The sequence below is a fragment of the Etheostoma spectabile genome, chromosome 10 (genome assembly GCF_008692095.1).
Source record: "Etheostoma spectabile isolate EspeVRDwgs_2016 chromosome 10, UIUC_Espe_1.0, whole genome shotgun sequence".
NCBI lineage: Eukaryota > Metazoa > Chordata > Actinopteri > Perciformes > Percidae > Etheostoma > Etheostoma spectabile.
In genome coordinates, this window is record NC_045742.1 from 11,178,219 (window position 1) to 11,193,103 (window position 14,885).

Below are 14,885 nucleotides of genomic sequence, written 5' to 3' on the forward strand. Positions count from 1 at the left end.
TATATATATATATATATATATATATATATATTTATATTGAAACTACTGACCTTCAAGTTTTAATGTGCTCCATTTTGTGGCTGAGGACTACTCTGAAAGAGTTGAATCAATTTTGTCTTTTTATGTTGTACTTTCTGTTAAATCTTTAATTTTAGGTTGAAAAATTCAGCTTGTGTTTTCTTTGAGCGACTGCCTCTGTGTTACCAGAAGAAATTAATCCATATCAGAGTTTAATACGTCTCAGGTTACAACAAACCTGCAAATTGATTTCTATGGGTGAGTTAGCAGCCTGAAGCACTTTGAAAAAAATTGCTTTGCAAACCATTCTACTTCTTTATTATCACATGAAATGTATTGTTATATTGCTCTATTTGGTGATGGAAACAAGCAGTAGCCTAAGGGGAGCAGGTTATCGAGTCGTATTATTCCATCTGGTCATGCAGAAGACTGTAGAGCCAAGGGGGAAAAAACAAGGTTGTATTTAACCCCTTGGTTGAACTAATAACATTATCTCTTATGATAGAAAAAAACCCACATGTTACCTTAATGGACAGAAATACAGATGTAAGCAATACTATCCAGGTTCTCTGTGAATTTCTGAATGATCTTCTCATGAAAACATTGGCAATGTTATTATAATGATGGTTGCTATCAATGTGCATTCAGTAGGCCCCATGGGTTGCAACTCCATGTTCCAACCATAGCAATACCCCCATTGTTTACAGACCTGTGAAATCTCTAAAATGATAAAAGGGAGGCTTCAGCTCATTACTCTTGTTACACTTGACTGGTAAGCTTTGTGACACTTGAATCAAATGGCAAAGGCATAATTGGATTCAAATGAGATTTTCACCTATTAGAATCATTTTCTGTGTGCTGGAAGATGCTAAAATGTTAATGCTTAGTTCTGTTTATATTACATGCTAATGAGAAATTGGTAGGTCAAAGCTAAGCCACTTCACAGCTCTTTAATTATTGGGCACAGAGATTAAAGGTTGTTACTGCTATTAATTTCGGCAAAATGTTTTCTTTAATGGTGTGCATCTCTGAGTTTTTAAGAAGTTGTTTGAAGAAGGACTACTCCCAACTGGTTCAGAAGGTTAGAAGCCCACTTTAACATGGGACATTAAAATTCATGTAATTATTTGAGGCAGACAGAACAAAACAGACATGCACAGAAATTTTGGCATTCTTTGAGCTTGAATAACTGCAGGCTGCTTTGCTTCACAACTTGTTCTTTATCAGAACTGCAACATTAAAAACCTACATTGAAAGCATTTTACCCCTCTTTCCTGGTGAAACCAAAAAGCGTTGTGAAAAAAAAAGTGTCATTCTAATAAGCTACAGTCAGAGATAAAGATGAAGCTAATACAAAATTTAATACATAATTAACCAACATTGTTACTTTAGAATTAAACTCACCTTTTAGATCTTGACACAACTAAAGCTAAGAGAAGGGATTTCTTTTTGGCCACTTTGCAGTAGCAGAACAAGCTATAAATACAACATTGATATACTGTGTTGGTCGGCATATAAGACAAATCTGATCATAAAACCAATCCCCCTTTTCAACCAGCTGTTTTTGAAAATAGACTTTTGAAACCACAACACACTTTCACAATTGTCCCGTTGGAAAGGTTTCCCTGACATACCATTAATCCAAGGAGAAGGGAGTCGTTATGCTTAATGCCTTATCTGGTAAATGTAAAATAACACCGTACATAAATCCCACATTTGTGTAGCTTGTCCATCAGCCACACAACTACTTGTCCACTCTTCTGTCAGGTTCTTGAAGCAGGCAGAATCATTTCCTCTGACAGTTAGCATTTGTCTATTTGTCTGTTTGAGCTCCATATTGTAGTTGATAGTGGTAATTCTTGCCTGCTTGACAGATTATTCAGACTGTTTCTGCAGTAAAGAGACGTCAGGAGAAGTTTTGGACTAGTTTTCACTCGTCATGAATTTATTTCCTCCGTGGCAGCAAAACACAGTACACAAGCCTTCAGAAACTACTGTAGATTGAACTGACAACAGAATCACTATAAACAAACTTGCAGCTTTGTTAGCCCAGCAACATCAAGGCTACAAAAACAACCCATAATGCAATGCTCTCTGTAGAAGACAAAACCCATTATATCTAAAAGAAATTCCAGAAAATAATGTATGCAGGCCAATATGGCATATTTTAACTTTATTGCAAATGTGTTAGTAAACTGTCAATCTCGAAACCCATCAGCTATCGGTCTGTTGATATTATATATTTAGCCTCTAGGGGGCTTTTGGTGTAGCCTGTGAACAGCCGAGAATTTATTTTTAGTTTGCCAGTCTAATTTCTGTACCAGAACGCTTTTGCATCTCCGGGCACGAGCTCCAGCGGATCTTCCAAGAACAAGGTTATCAATCGAGTATTGATTGGTCAGTAGGCAGTGCTTTTACAACAATTGATCTCTAATCTCCAACATAACCTCCAGAGCAGGTTAGGTGTTCAGCATGAGTTACCATGGCGATGTAACCCAGTAACAAGTGATCAACAGTTGTAATACACAAAACCCTGGGTTGAATCTGAAGTTACCTCGATAACGCCAAATCTTGCATTGTAGTACAGGCCTCTGGTGAATGTAAGTTTAATATTCACTTTGAATAATTTTTGTTTTGTTCGCCAACTTCTGATATATGTGACTCTTTAGTTGCTCATAGCTGCCACTATGTTCACTTTAGCTAGTCATTAACTTTGTCTTTTAGCTGCTTGCTGCTACAGGGAAAGACGAGAGCACTGAAAGTAAAACAAAACGATGCAGGCACTAAAACCAAGACAATGAGCTGAAAGACGGTTTAGTGCATGATTGAGCTGAGGGAAGCTGCAGAGTCAGGGGATTATCATCTGTGGGTTCATCACTATTTTCCCCTTTTACATCCATTGTTGATATAAACATATTGATTAGTGCAACTTTAAATAGTGAGCAGGAATTTCCTGTCTTTTTTGTGGGTCAAGGGTCATGTTGAAATACACATTAATGTCTTGTTAAAATTAAATGTCAGTTTAAATGTCTGAAATATTTTTCTCTCATTCAAGATGAAGCAGGAAATCTTGGTGACAATGTGGTAAAGCTTTCAGTACTCACAGCAGGGTTGAATATTTGATAAATGGTCTTAGGTAGGGACATTGTATGACAGTCAACTATACATTTAATATCTATATATCACAAGCAATGACAGGGAATGGAAAAATGCAAGTTTGGACATGCAGGTACACATTGGATGAGGTGTGTGTAGCGGGGGGTAACTGGATGGGACAAACCATTACTCAGCAGGAAAAGGACAGTAAATTATAAGGGTGTGGTGGCACCTGCTGAACATCCCCTGCTGAGTCTCGTCTTTCACATCTCGAGTCCACCCCGAGTGCAAAGCTCCACACAGACGTAACAAAGAAAGATGTGATTTTTTTTTGAGCTCCTGCAGAGACTTCTCATAGCGATGACAATGTGAGTTTTAGAGCAGGGAGAAAAAGAAAAAAGGCCAGGGAAGAGCACAGAAGCTCAACTGGCTGTTGTTGATCCTGGTGCATGTTTTTCAACCACTCCAGCACAAGCACATGCATTGTACATCATGTAGCTTCATCATTATCTCCAACACACACACACACACACACACACACACACACACACACACACACACACACACACACACACACACACACACACACACACACACACACACCTTCATGCTTCAGCCCCCATAGACTGGTTGCCTCCCCTCCAATCCCACATCTCACAGATTATTATTCACTCTTGGTTTCTCAGCAGGTCCTTTGTTTCCAAGGCAACAATACTTAGTGGATGTGTTGGGTTTGCTGTAGTCTAGACAATCAGCATTTTTAAGGTTTCATAGCTCGAAGGAGAAAAGTTAAAATACAATTATTTTTTATTGTTTCCAAGATGCTGAACAAGGAAGCACATTGCTTTTATTATCCTTAAGAAATGAATGATTCCTATTGATTATGCTTAGTATTGATAGTTATGCATTGTCATGCTTGTTCTCTGATCACAGCCCTCTAAAAGGGGCTTTACCGGCTCACTAAAATGCATGTGCGTGTGCATCACAAGAAGCCTGTTCAACATTATAGGACAACTCCCTATGAAAAGACTTGAGATAAGCTAATTGAATTGATTTGATGTGGCTCTGGCATGTCAACAGCATCAACACCAATTAGACCCATCTCAATCAGAAGCTGGGGAAAAGCTAAACTGTAAACTGCATATTTGCTTGGTGAGAAAAGAGGCAGATTAAGAGTGGAGTATTTGTTTTGATTCAATCGTTAGCTAAGTGAAGCATGCTTCCATTCTTGGAATCCAAGTTTAGTGCACCGGGCTAGACGACTAAACTGTAATGTGAGCGTCCTGACTGAGAAGTCTATTTCAGGTGGCTCAAATACCATCATGGTGACAGAGGCTGCCGTGGTCCAGTGACACATCTCCAGTTAAGGCAGAGTGGCGTTACGACTCAACCTCAAAGTCCACACACACCACCTGCTCACCTTGCAAGGGCAAGTCACTTCTCAACCATGTCTGGGAGGTGTTTGTGATCACTGACCATCCTCATCAAAAGCCAGAACTGTACTGTACTGCCAGAGTCCCTCCAAAGGTTCAGGTGGTTCCTGGCCAAAGCAAGGACTGTCACTCAGTGCTGGCAAGCCTACCCTACATCTAAAGTGAAGCACTACTGGGTGAAAACAGTTGTTTAGCTGCAGCTTCATGATAAGGCATTGAACCTATCGCCCCAGATAGCTTCCTTAACATAGAGTAAGCACACAAAATAATCAGGGGCTATGGGAGGTGAGGTGGGAAGTGAAAGTACATGACACTGCTTTAGTAGAAAAAAAGAGAGGTCCTCATCCTTTAGCGGCATCAGATCATCACCTCAGCAGGAGGGAGAAGACCAACAATGGGGGATCAGATGTGATTGCAGCAAGGCTAGGCCACACTCACATCACATTGCTGCAGGAGATCAGGAGAGCAATGAAAATGCTTCTAGTGTTGCAGTCACCTCACCATGGATAATGATCATAGGCCAGTGATGTATTGCCTGTATAGGTCTTGTGCTAAGATGCCATAATTGGTGGTGTTGATGTCCATGTTGGAGTGCTGGAGAAAAGTCAGTGAGGAGAGGTCCTCTACATAATTTATTCTGGGCATGTGCATGCAAAGTTCAGTATTAAGGCCCTCGAAGAGAAAGTCTGTATGAATGAAAACTTCAACACAGTTACAAAAAAAAAAAAAACATTTCTAGAGAGATAGTGCCCCCTCACTATCCCCCTGGGTATCGTCTCTCAAACTAGTTTTTCTCTTTATAAAGTCTTCCTTCATGTCTGAATTTTTAATCTTTAGAATGCCACATTTTAGTAGTGTTACATCTGTATACCAGCTGACAAACCTGTCTGCTTATTTGAATGTTTATGTCCTAAATTACATCTAAATGATATTTTTGTAAAAATATTATATGCATAACAGTAAAACCCTTGGTGACTACTGAAACTCTTACCCAGATGTCTTACAAAACACTGACACTTTTGAGAGCTTATATTTTAAGACTGGTATTTAATGAATCAGGTTCAAATGATTATGGCAATAGTACGCAGCATATAGTTTTATGGTTTATAGTTTTATTTTTTTCACTTTGTGTGTGTGTGTCTGTGTGTATCATCATTGCAAAATGTGGCCCTGGAGACACCTGTAGCAGGAATTACCACAGAGGTGGTTTTAAGTACTTTGCCAAGTGTTTATCTTTGCATAATGCAGTCATGAAACTTTACATTGCTCAATTTGGCGTCACGGCTGGTGTGATCCCATCACAAGAGGGTCTCTAGTTATTATTGAATTAAACCTGAATTTATGAAATTATTTATATAAATTATGTATATTAGATGTAAGAGGTCAAACTCTTTGCTTGCATACTAATTCAGTGTAAAACAGAAGTAGAATAATTATCAGACTGACAGGGTCCTGCAGCCTCAGCCTTGCTTTTGACCTGCCGGTGAAAACAAGCCAGATGAAGATGGAAAGGCTAACCTTAAGAGACATCACAAACATTCATTATCATGCTGTCTTTGGCATTCTCTGAGCTACGTGATATTTAACAAAGGTTCTTTTCTTTCCCCTGCTTTTAATTAGCACAGAAGACCTTTTTGAATTGTCACATCCCGTGTCACCTTCAGAGAAGAAATTTAATCTGTTTTTTGCCATTATATATGTGTTAAAATACAGCATTTAGATTTACTTCACCAGCCTACTGACAATAGATTTTCCACTTTTTTACATTTGCATCAACCTCACACAGGATAAATGGATAGAAACATATATTTACATTTTTAAAAAGCACCGAACTACTTAGATATTTGTAGTAGGCCTATAATGAAATAAAATAAATGGATAACAAGTGATTACCAATAGGAGGCAGTAATGCAGCGCAAAGGATGCCAACTGTTGTAAAACCATAAAGAAAAAGAAGAAGAAGTTGTTGAGACACATGTGACAGAGCAACAAGTTGCAAACCAAAAATGGTTTTGTATATGACTTGAAGCCGTTTGCCAAATAATGGAACATTGTGTTGCAACACTGTTTGGTGACTGTTAAGTTGGGCTGCTTTTCCTAATGTTTTAAACAACTTCTGATGTGTCACAAGTGGAGAATACACCAGTCCTACCTGGCCTGTATACAGAGTCTGCAAGGGCTACTTTAGTAACTTATGTATCCTGAACACAACCATGCAGAGGAGGAGGAAACGCTACCGGACTTGTTCAACAGCAACAAAATGGTTCACTTTGGCTGTCTACAGAAAGTGTAGGAGGAGGCAGTGGCTTCCCAGGACTCCAACTATAGACCCAAAATAACCTGAGGATGTGGGGTATACATGTGGGGTTTGACAAGATGGCTACCTGAAATTTGCCATTGGTCAGAAGAGCGGCAGTCACTGCTGCTTTTGTCCAAAGAGGCCTAGCATGCATACTAAGACCTACCACCTGATAGGGTAAGTAATTATAAATCTTTTGAAAAATATGTACTGGAAGTAGACATTGTAATAGCCATGCACTGTTGGGCCCCTCATCTCTTTTTTAAATGAGTTGCATAATGTGTGTTTGTACTGCACCAAATGCCGTGAAGAGTTTCTCTGTTGGTGGCAAGATACAGAGATAGTTAAGTCAGACTTGTGATACAAATTCTTGACTGAATGCAATCTAGTCACAACCTATAGACCCTTTGCAAACACATGACCACGTGAGAACACCATGACGGATGGCAGAATCAACGGAAACATGAGCTAAACGGTGTAGTAGACAAGCATAAAGTTTCATTAGTTTAAGTTAACAATAAATAACACTAAACAAACTGTTTAGTCCAGTGTCTCCCAGGTCTTTCTGGATGGATCGTACAGTCAAACGTGGGTTTTGACTTGCTTTTCTCACAACCCTGCTAGCTGTTCTGTCTGATATTTTTCCAAGTCTTCCAAATCTTGCTTTAATTTCCACTGTTCCTGATGACTGCCATTTATTAATTACATTCCAAACAGAGGATATTGGCATCTGAAAACTCTTTGCCATCTTCTTATAGCCTTCTCCTGCTTAGTGAGCATCAACTGTTTTCAGTTTCAGTTTTCTAGACCACTGCTTAGAAGAACCCATGGTGCTGATTGTTGGGGCAAGGTCAGATGAGTCTGGGCATTTAAAACCTTAAGATTGACATCAACTGGTCTTTCCAGATGATGATAAAGAACAATCCATGATGCTGTCAGGTCTCAGCTTTCCAAAGGGGGCGGTGCATGCTAGAAACTCTGCAGGGTGCCCAAACTTTTGCAGACGCCATTTTACTGTACAAATGCTTGTGTTGGTGAGGATTACTCTGCAGAATGTGTATGTGAGAACATGAACGTACGTGTTTAGCTTGCCATCTGTCTACAGCATAGCTCTTCTGCCGTCCATGTTCATCATTTGCGTGAGTAGAGCGTGATGTCATGTGGAAAGGGTCTACACTACAAGCAGTGAAAAGTGCACAAATAAATGCAGCCATTTTGAAAAGTAGGGGAGCCATTTTGAGGTTATCTACTTTTGAAATGGTGTAGAAGACCGATTGCAGCCTTTTGGGTACTGCTTTATTTTTTAATATTTTATTATTTTTATTCTTGGTACAGAGGCAAGACTTTTAAGTTGAAACATTGTAGACTTGCATCAACCAAGCTTGTAAGATCCTTGCAGCTAAACACGGCCACAGGAGAAAAAGGGCCTTCTGGAAAATGTTCTCTTTTCTCCATTTCTTGTGATAAATATTTTCTTGCAGTAACAGAAATTGGCTGTAATCCCCCAAACAAACTAAAAAGGGTTGCAAACCAGCATTGCTTTGGATGCTTGCTGTACTCATGCCTGTGTGCAAAAAGGAATTTGAAACATTTCCAACAAAATCAAAACTACCTAACAGTCTGATTTTGGACTGCCAAAGAGTCATAGGGGTAAAGCAATTAAAGTAAAGATCACTATTTGAGAGCAGTGAAATAACATGTTTGTCTCTTTTGCTCTTTATTTCCTCTCTTTGGTAAGGAGCCAAGGAGACAGTTAGCTGTCTCAAGTACACACATGCACGGCCATATGTACGAGCGTGTGCACAGGCATACATCGTCTCCCATGGAAATAATTTCCTTCTTGGCTCACCTCTCCCAGTCAACCTGCAGCACTGAATCAGTATCAGAGCAGCAGAGGAAAAAGGCTCGGAGCTGTCTCCCTTGTTTGCTCTCTTGGGCATTAACCGGATTTTGAGTTGTGTCGTCTGGACAGGACAGAAAGGGAGGCAGAGAAAATCCCCTGTTTACTTAAAAAGCAGTAGGAGCAGAGGAGTAGAGTTAGATTAGGGATGGACACAGTGTTGAGGAAGCCAGCACGCCAACAAACATGCCAATACAACTCTTTTTTTCCATGTCCGTCCTTAGGCCATTGGCTACTTACCTGAGGACGTTTTCACTGTACTTCCCAGGGAAGAGAGGTAGTCAAGTGAAGGTACAGGAAGGAGAAATAATTAATGTTAAAGTGTTTTTTGTAAGTGGTGGAAGAAAAATTCCGACCCTTTTTAATTTAGTTAAGTACCAATATCACAATGTAAAAATACTTACTTACAATTAAAGGTACTGCATTTAAAATCCTACATGAGTTCAAGTTCAGGAGTCCAATCAGCTTAAATGCATCAAAAGTAAGTGTACTTTTACTGCAGCCTGTATGCATCAATTTGTTAGTAGCTTTTGACTGTTGCAGCTGATGGAGTTACTGGCTTTTAGGACAATCTATTGGCTGAAAGTACGTATTTATTTTTAAATAGGTTCTTTTAAGAATTGTAACCCAAAAACTGAGCGGAGCATCTTACTGTGTAGAATTCTCTGATTCTTTTTATACATCAGCTAGATTACTGGACTTAATAATAAAACTGTATCACCCTTCGTTTGTTCTTTGTTTGACATTTAGTAACTGCATTTCTCTTCTAGAACTTACTGAAACACTTCTTTTAGAGCTAAGGATATCTTAAAGGCACAGTGTTTACTCAAGCCTGTAGTTCAATAAATATTTTCTGCCTTGTACAGATGTCTATACAGCTACTATGTTGATCTAAAAATTACCCCTTACAAAATTTCTGGCAAAAAATTGCTTGCTTACTTACATACATACATACATACATACATAGGCCTACAGCTTCAGCTCTCTTAAGAAATTCTGGATATCTCCTACAGCGAGTGACTTTTGAAAAGAGGTTTGACATAATTTCGACTGGTGCCTATTCTTACTACACCGGGATTGGAATGGGACTAATTCCTTGTTTCTCCTGTTTGCGCACAAAGGAACTGCAGTGCGCATGTATGTCTATAACCGTTATCCACATAACCCCCCAAGCTGCTGTCCTCACAGCTGTATGGCTCCTCTCAGATGTTGGAATTACAGAAATGTAGAAGCACAGCATGAGATTAGTGGAAATGAATCCACACAGTATTTTCTTTAGAAGTATACACAATGAGTTCTTCCATGCTGCTTGAAATCTAGGTTTCCCTTGCTGTTATCTTAAAAGCATGTAATTTTGTTTTCTGACTTTTATTATTCAAATTAAACAAAAAACGGAGAGAAAGAGAAGCTGAAGAAACTGATTTCTAGATATGATTGAAGTTAGAAAAAGGTCATGAATTGAACAACCTAGATTTGAGGCTATAGTGCACCAACTTTCTTGACTCATGCAAAGAAACCCTTCTCAGTATCATGATTGCTTACATTGGCATGTTAAACATTTGTGTTGTATGTCTAAAAAGTGCCAACATAGCTTGAATTCAGATAATAAATCTGTTTTAAACCACTGATTTAAATGCAAGAACAACAGAAATGTTTAATGGCTTTTGTATTTCATACTATCACCACCCTGTATACACTTTTTGACACAATGCAGTCAGCTTCAGGAATGTGATAAGAACATTGTTTCTTCGTACCATCCATTATCTGTTGTTTTGAGCCACCAAATTGGGATTGGTGGCCCAAACAGACGAGGCAATGGACACAAGAAATGGCTGTTCTTCTCAATTTTAAGAATATTTTGAGCAAAAGTGGATTGCACACATCTTAGGTGGCTTGAAGTCTTGAAGGAACCATTTGGAGGTGAAAGTAAATTACTTCCACATTGTTTTTCTTTGTTAGGCATCATGAAGTTATGAAGCATTCAGTGACAGCAATACTCTTGATCGGCTTAAGTAAAGGTTTTGGTGTATCAATTGGCTACAGGGCTTTCTTTGTGTTTGGTACTGTGTCTTAAGGTACTCTCGCATTAAAATTCTGTCTCACATTCACCTACTGATACATTCTAGCATGTGTTTTGTGTTTTGGTATAGGCATTCTGGCTCTGTCTAAACTCATTGAAAATCATTGTGAACATTGTGTCAATATAGAAGTCATATTCCAGTGTGCCATTATGTTGTTATACACAAGGTACAAGACTTCATACTCGAGCATAACTCTTGAACACTGTTTACAGTTTGTCATGGCTCTGCTCAATATTTATTACCCACATCAGAACTGTAATACGGGGCTGAGTGGTGAGCAATTTCATTGAACATGAGACTAATATGTACCTATGGCTCCAACCGTATTCTCTAATGCAATGTTGGCACTGCCGTTTGAAAAATAGCAAAGAACTCTAAAATATGGCACCGATATGTAATTTTACCTTTTAACGTGACCCAGTTATTATGTTATTCAGCCTCTGCTTCCCATGTGAAAGTGTTTGACTGCTGGTTTCCAGCAAATGTTATTAGAAGCAAAGTTGTGGGATTCAGCCATGACTCCTGATTCTCAGGGGACGGAGACAGATAGACTATCTTGACATAATGTTGTGGATCTGCAGACGAAACAATATTTATTAAAAGACACCACGGGTGAGAAAAATCACAAGCTGGGGATCTGCATTTGCAAATATAGAGGTTGTAATTCATGTGCTGCATGTGGCAAGATATAAACTGTTTTATAGACTTTCTTATAATAAATGAGACTAGTGATTTATTTTAGATACTGACCTAAACACCTGCACTGAATACTTTGTGATAAATTCTGCATGTGCAACAGTTTATGTAATGCTCTCTCTTGGATTTGTGTATCTTTAGGGTAAAAGGGTCTTTGCGTACATATAATCTCTTTTGTTATGTAAAAATTAATGGTGCAAATACACCACTAATATACTGTACATCCTACTGGATATCAAACAAACACAAGTAGACTATTGCATGTCCTAGCATTATATAATTTGATCATTAAGGATAGATGGGACATTTGCATTAAACCTTAACCCACACAGAAAAAGCTGTATTTACAGTGCAATATCTGTTTCCACATAGCCTACTGGGTGACATTCACAAGATTTGCATCCCTAATTCTGTGTGGAGCAAGCAGTTTCCTCTGTATATACTTATATATTTTAAGGTGACATGTGTAGCGTTGTCTCATTAATACATCACTGTCAAAAGAAACCAAAATTCCCACCCCTCAGCTTCTTTTTCTTCATCCAGTAGTCGACTATCAAGCTGCAGTTACCTAGAGATGCAGGGATATTTCTAATGTTTGGTACCACAGATTGTATTTTACAATACAACTGTAATATTGTGGCACATATTGTTTATGGTGCTGGATAATCATGTAAATGTTTAAAATATTGTTCAATGCAATAGATTTCTGGCTTTATTTAAGATGATAAAGGACTATATTTTCCATTAAAGAAATGTATACAGTTTTTTTTCTTTTTCTTTTTTATAAACCGATCAGAAAAGAAATCTTGAAACAACTGAGGAGAAAAGCTCACCACTAAAAGATAATTGCTCATACAATGTAGCACTAATTGCTACTTTAAAAGTTCATTGAGTATGAAAATCCTACACATTGCAGACTGCTATGTTCGTGTCTACGTATGTGTTTCTGTTTTTATGTGCGTGGAAGGGTAAGAAGCTGGTGGCTCTAGGGGACAGCAAGTATTGATTGCAGGTCTTATGCTGCTCTCTCAAAGCTCACACATCAGTTTTAGCTCTGGCACCAGTGACATTCAGCTGAAATGAGGAGGGGGAAAGCATGTTGATTACTCCCGAGGGAGAGAACAAGGGCATGCCTTGGACGTGTTGACCAGCAGCTCCAACATGTACGTTGTATTCTGTCCTGCTCATTGTATGCTCATTTATACTCCATCTGATGTACATAAAGCAATCATTAAAGGAAGTCTTCAAATAAGCAGCTACACACAACGCAGCACCACAGATGTTTGTAGAGCAATGAATATTTAATGTTCTAATTTAGGTCCGTCCTTTCATTAAAGAATTACTTTTCAAGATTACCGTTTGATAGCTGTGCCTTTTTGGTCCCTTGTGACAAGAGACAAGCTGAGCGTTGTGGGGGTATATTTGTTTAAGTCATCATCACACTCTTGGGATTTTTAGCGTGCGAATCCGCTCGGCAGAGTCAAGATCATACGTTATTGGAATCCATCAGTCTTCCTGTGTCCTTGAAATTATACACATTCTTAGGGGACATGCTGTTTACTGGGAGAGGTGATGAAGCGTTATGTGCCAGAAATTTTGGGCCTGTTTTAGCGCGTGTCAGTCAGGGTTTGGGGATTTAGAAAAGCTTCTTATATTCCCCCAAACGTGCTGTTTTTGTCTGTATTATTGAAACAATGCTAGCACTGAGTTTAGTGATAGCTGGCGATGTTCCTACTAACGATAGTGCTTCTTTGTTTTGGGCCTGGGATAATTGTATTTTGTGGTGATAGGGTTTAGGTCTTTATATTGAAACATTTAAAGCTCTAATGAAATACTAGAAATGTTTTTGAGAAATAAATTCTCTGGTTCCAACTTTCTAGATGTGAATTTTTACCATTTTATTGATTAATCAAGAAAATAACCAAGAAAAGAATTATTTTGAATCTATATTTTTGTGGTACCCCTTATAATAAAGGGTTTGCAAGTTTAACCTCTTGCTATAATTGGTCAATAATTTACAAACTATTTAAGCTATTAAAAAGAACTGTTGACAGGCTGTAAAAAATACTTTGGCTCAGGCTTATCCTTTCCTTTAAGTGTAAATTCCTATTTCTAATAAGCCATCTAGTCCTCTACTATGTTAAGTAAGTCAATAAGGCACTTTCCAGAATTGGTCAAAACATCCTTTTTGGAGATGACCTCATGATGAACTTAAGAGATAATAAGACAAAGTGTCATGCAGGAGAAGAATATCATTTTCAGAACCTGGCAACCCAAGAGTTGCACGTATTAATGGGTTGAAACTGATCTATGAAGGTATTATTTAATTATAATTAAAGTTATTACCATTCTTGGTCCTTTCTACCAGTGGCTTTAGGATTCAATCTCCAATCTGAGGTTTTCAATTTTGAAATCACTTATTTTTAGAATTGGGAATTAAGCGATGGGTAAAACTGTGCCAGTGATAAGGAACAGACAATCTTTTTGACATGTGCATGCCCTCACATTTTTATAAATCTACTTAGTATGAAGGACTTTAGTGAATATGTCATGCCAATCTGTTCTGTTCTGCAAACCATCAGCTCTCTGTGGCAGTGAATAGGTCTTTATTTATGCTCCAAAGACATACAGTCCCTGACAAAAGTCTTGTCGCTTGTGTACAAATTGATCTGAAGTGCCACTGAAATATATTTCTAATCAAGATTTATTTACTAGAAATGGCTCATTTTAATCCAAACAGCTTTTGTATAATGTTTCAGGCAAAATGAAACTGTCAAAAAGTATTATATATTCACAGCTTGGTAAAGCCCATTGAGTCAATTTTTGCAAAGACATAAGTCTTGTCGCCTTGTCTATGAGCTTCACCTGTGACTAATAATGGATCATTAGGTCCAGGTGTGTATAAAAACAACCCCAGTGCCCTAGACCTTCACATCAACTGCAACTAACATCTGCAAACATGCCTAAGATTCACCCTGAGACTAAAGTTTTGATTATCAAGAGACTGAAGACCAGATCCTGCTGATGTGGCAGAACCCTTCAATGTGTCTCAGCATCAAGTACAGAGGATTAAAAAAACATTTGAAGACACTGGAGACGTTTTTGACAAGCCCAGGTCAGGCAGACCCCACGAGACAACTGCTCGAGAGGACCGTTTGTTGGCTCGAAAATCCAAGGCCAGCCCATTTTCTACTGCAGCAGAGCTCCACCAGACCTGGTCACCTGAAGTCCTTGTGTCAACCTGAACAGTTTGTCGGATTCTGTCTTGAAATGGCCTCCATGGTCGAATCAGTGCCCTGAAGCCAGCCCTAACCAAAGACAATTGAAAAACTGTTTGGCATTTGCCAAGGCCCACAGCCTGC

General features: G+C 38.7%; 1 long non-coding RNA gene across 1 annotated transcript in view; it reads left to right on the forward strand.

Moving 5' to 3' along the window:
• The first annotated feature begins 6,949 nt into the window (after nt 1-6,949).
• The window catches only part of LOC116696766 (uncharacterized), a 12,496-nt gene continuing 4,560 nt past the window's right edge, over nt 6,950-14,885 (forward strand). The window contains exons 1-2 of the long non-coding RNA XR_004333822.1: nt 6,950-6,962; nt 8,596-8,598. This is a non-coding gene — a long non-coding RNA (uncharacterized LOC116696766). The remainder of the gene's footprint in view (nt 6,963-8,595; nt 8,599-14,885) is intronic.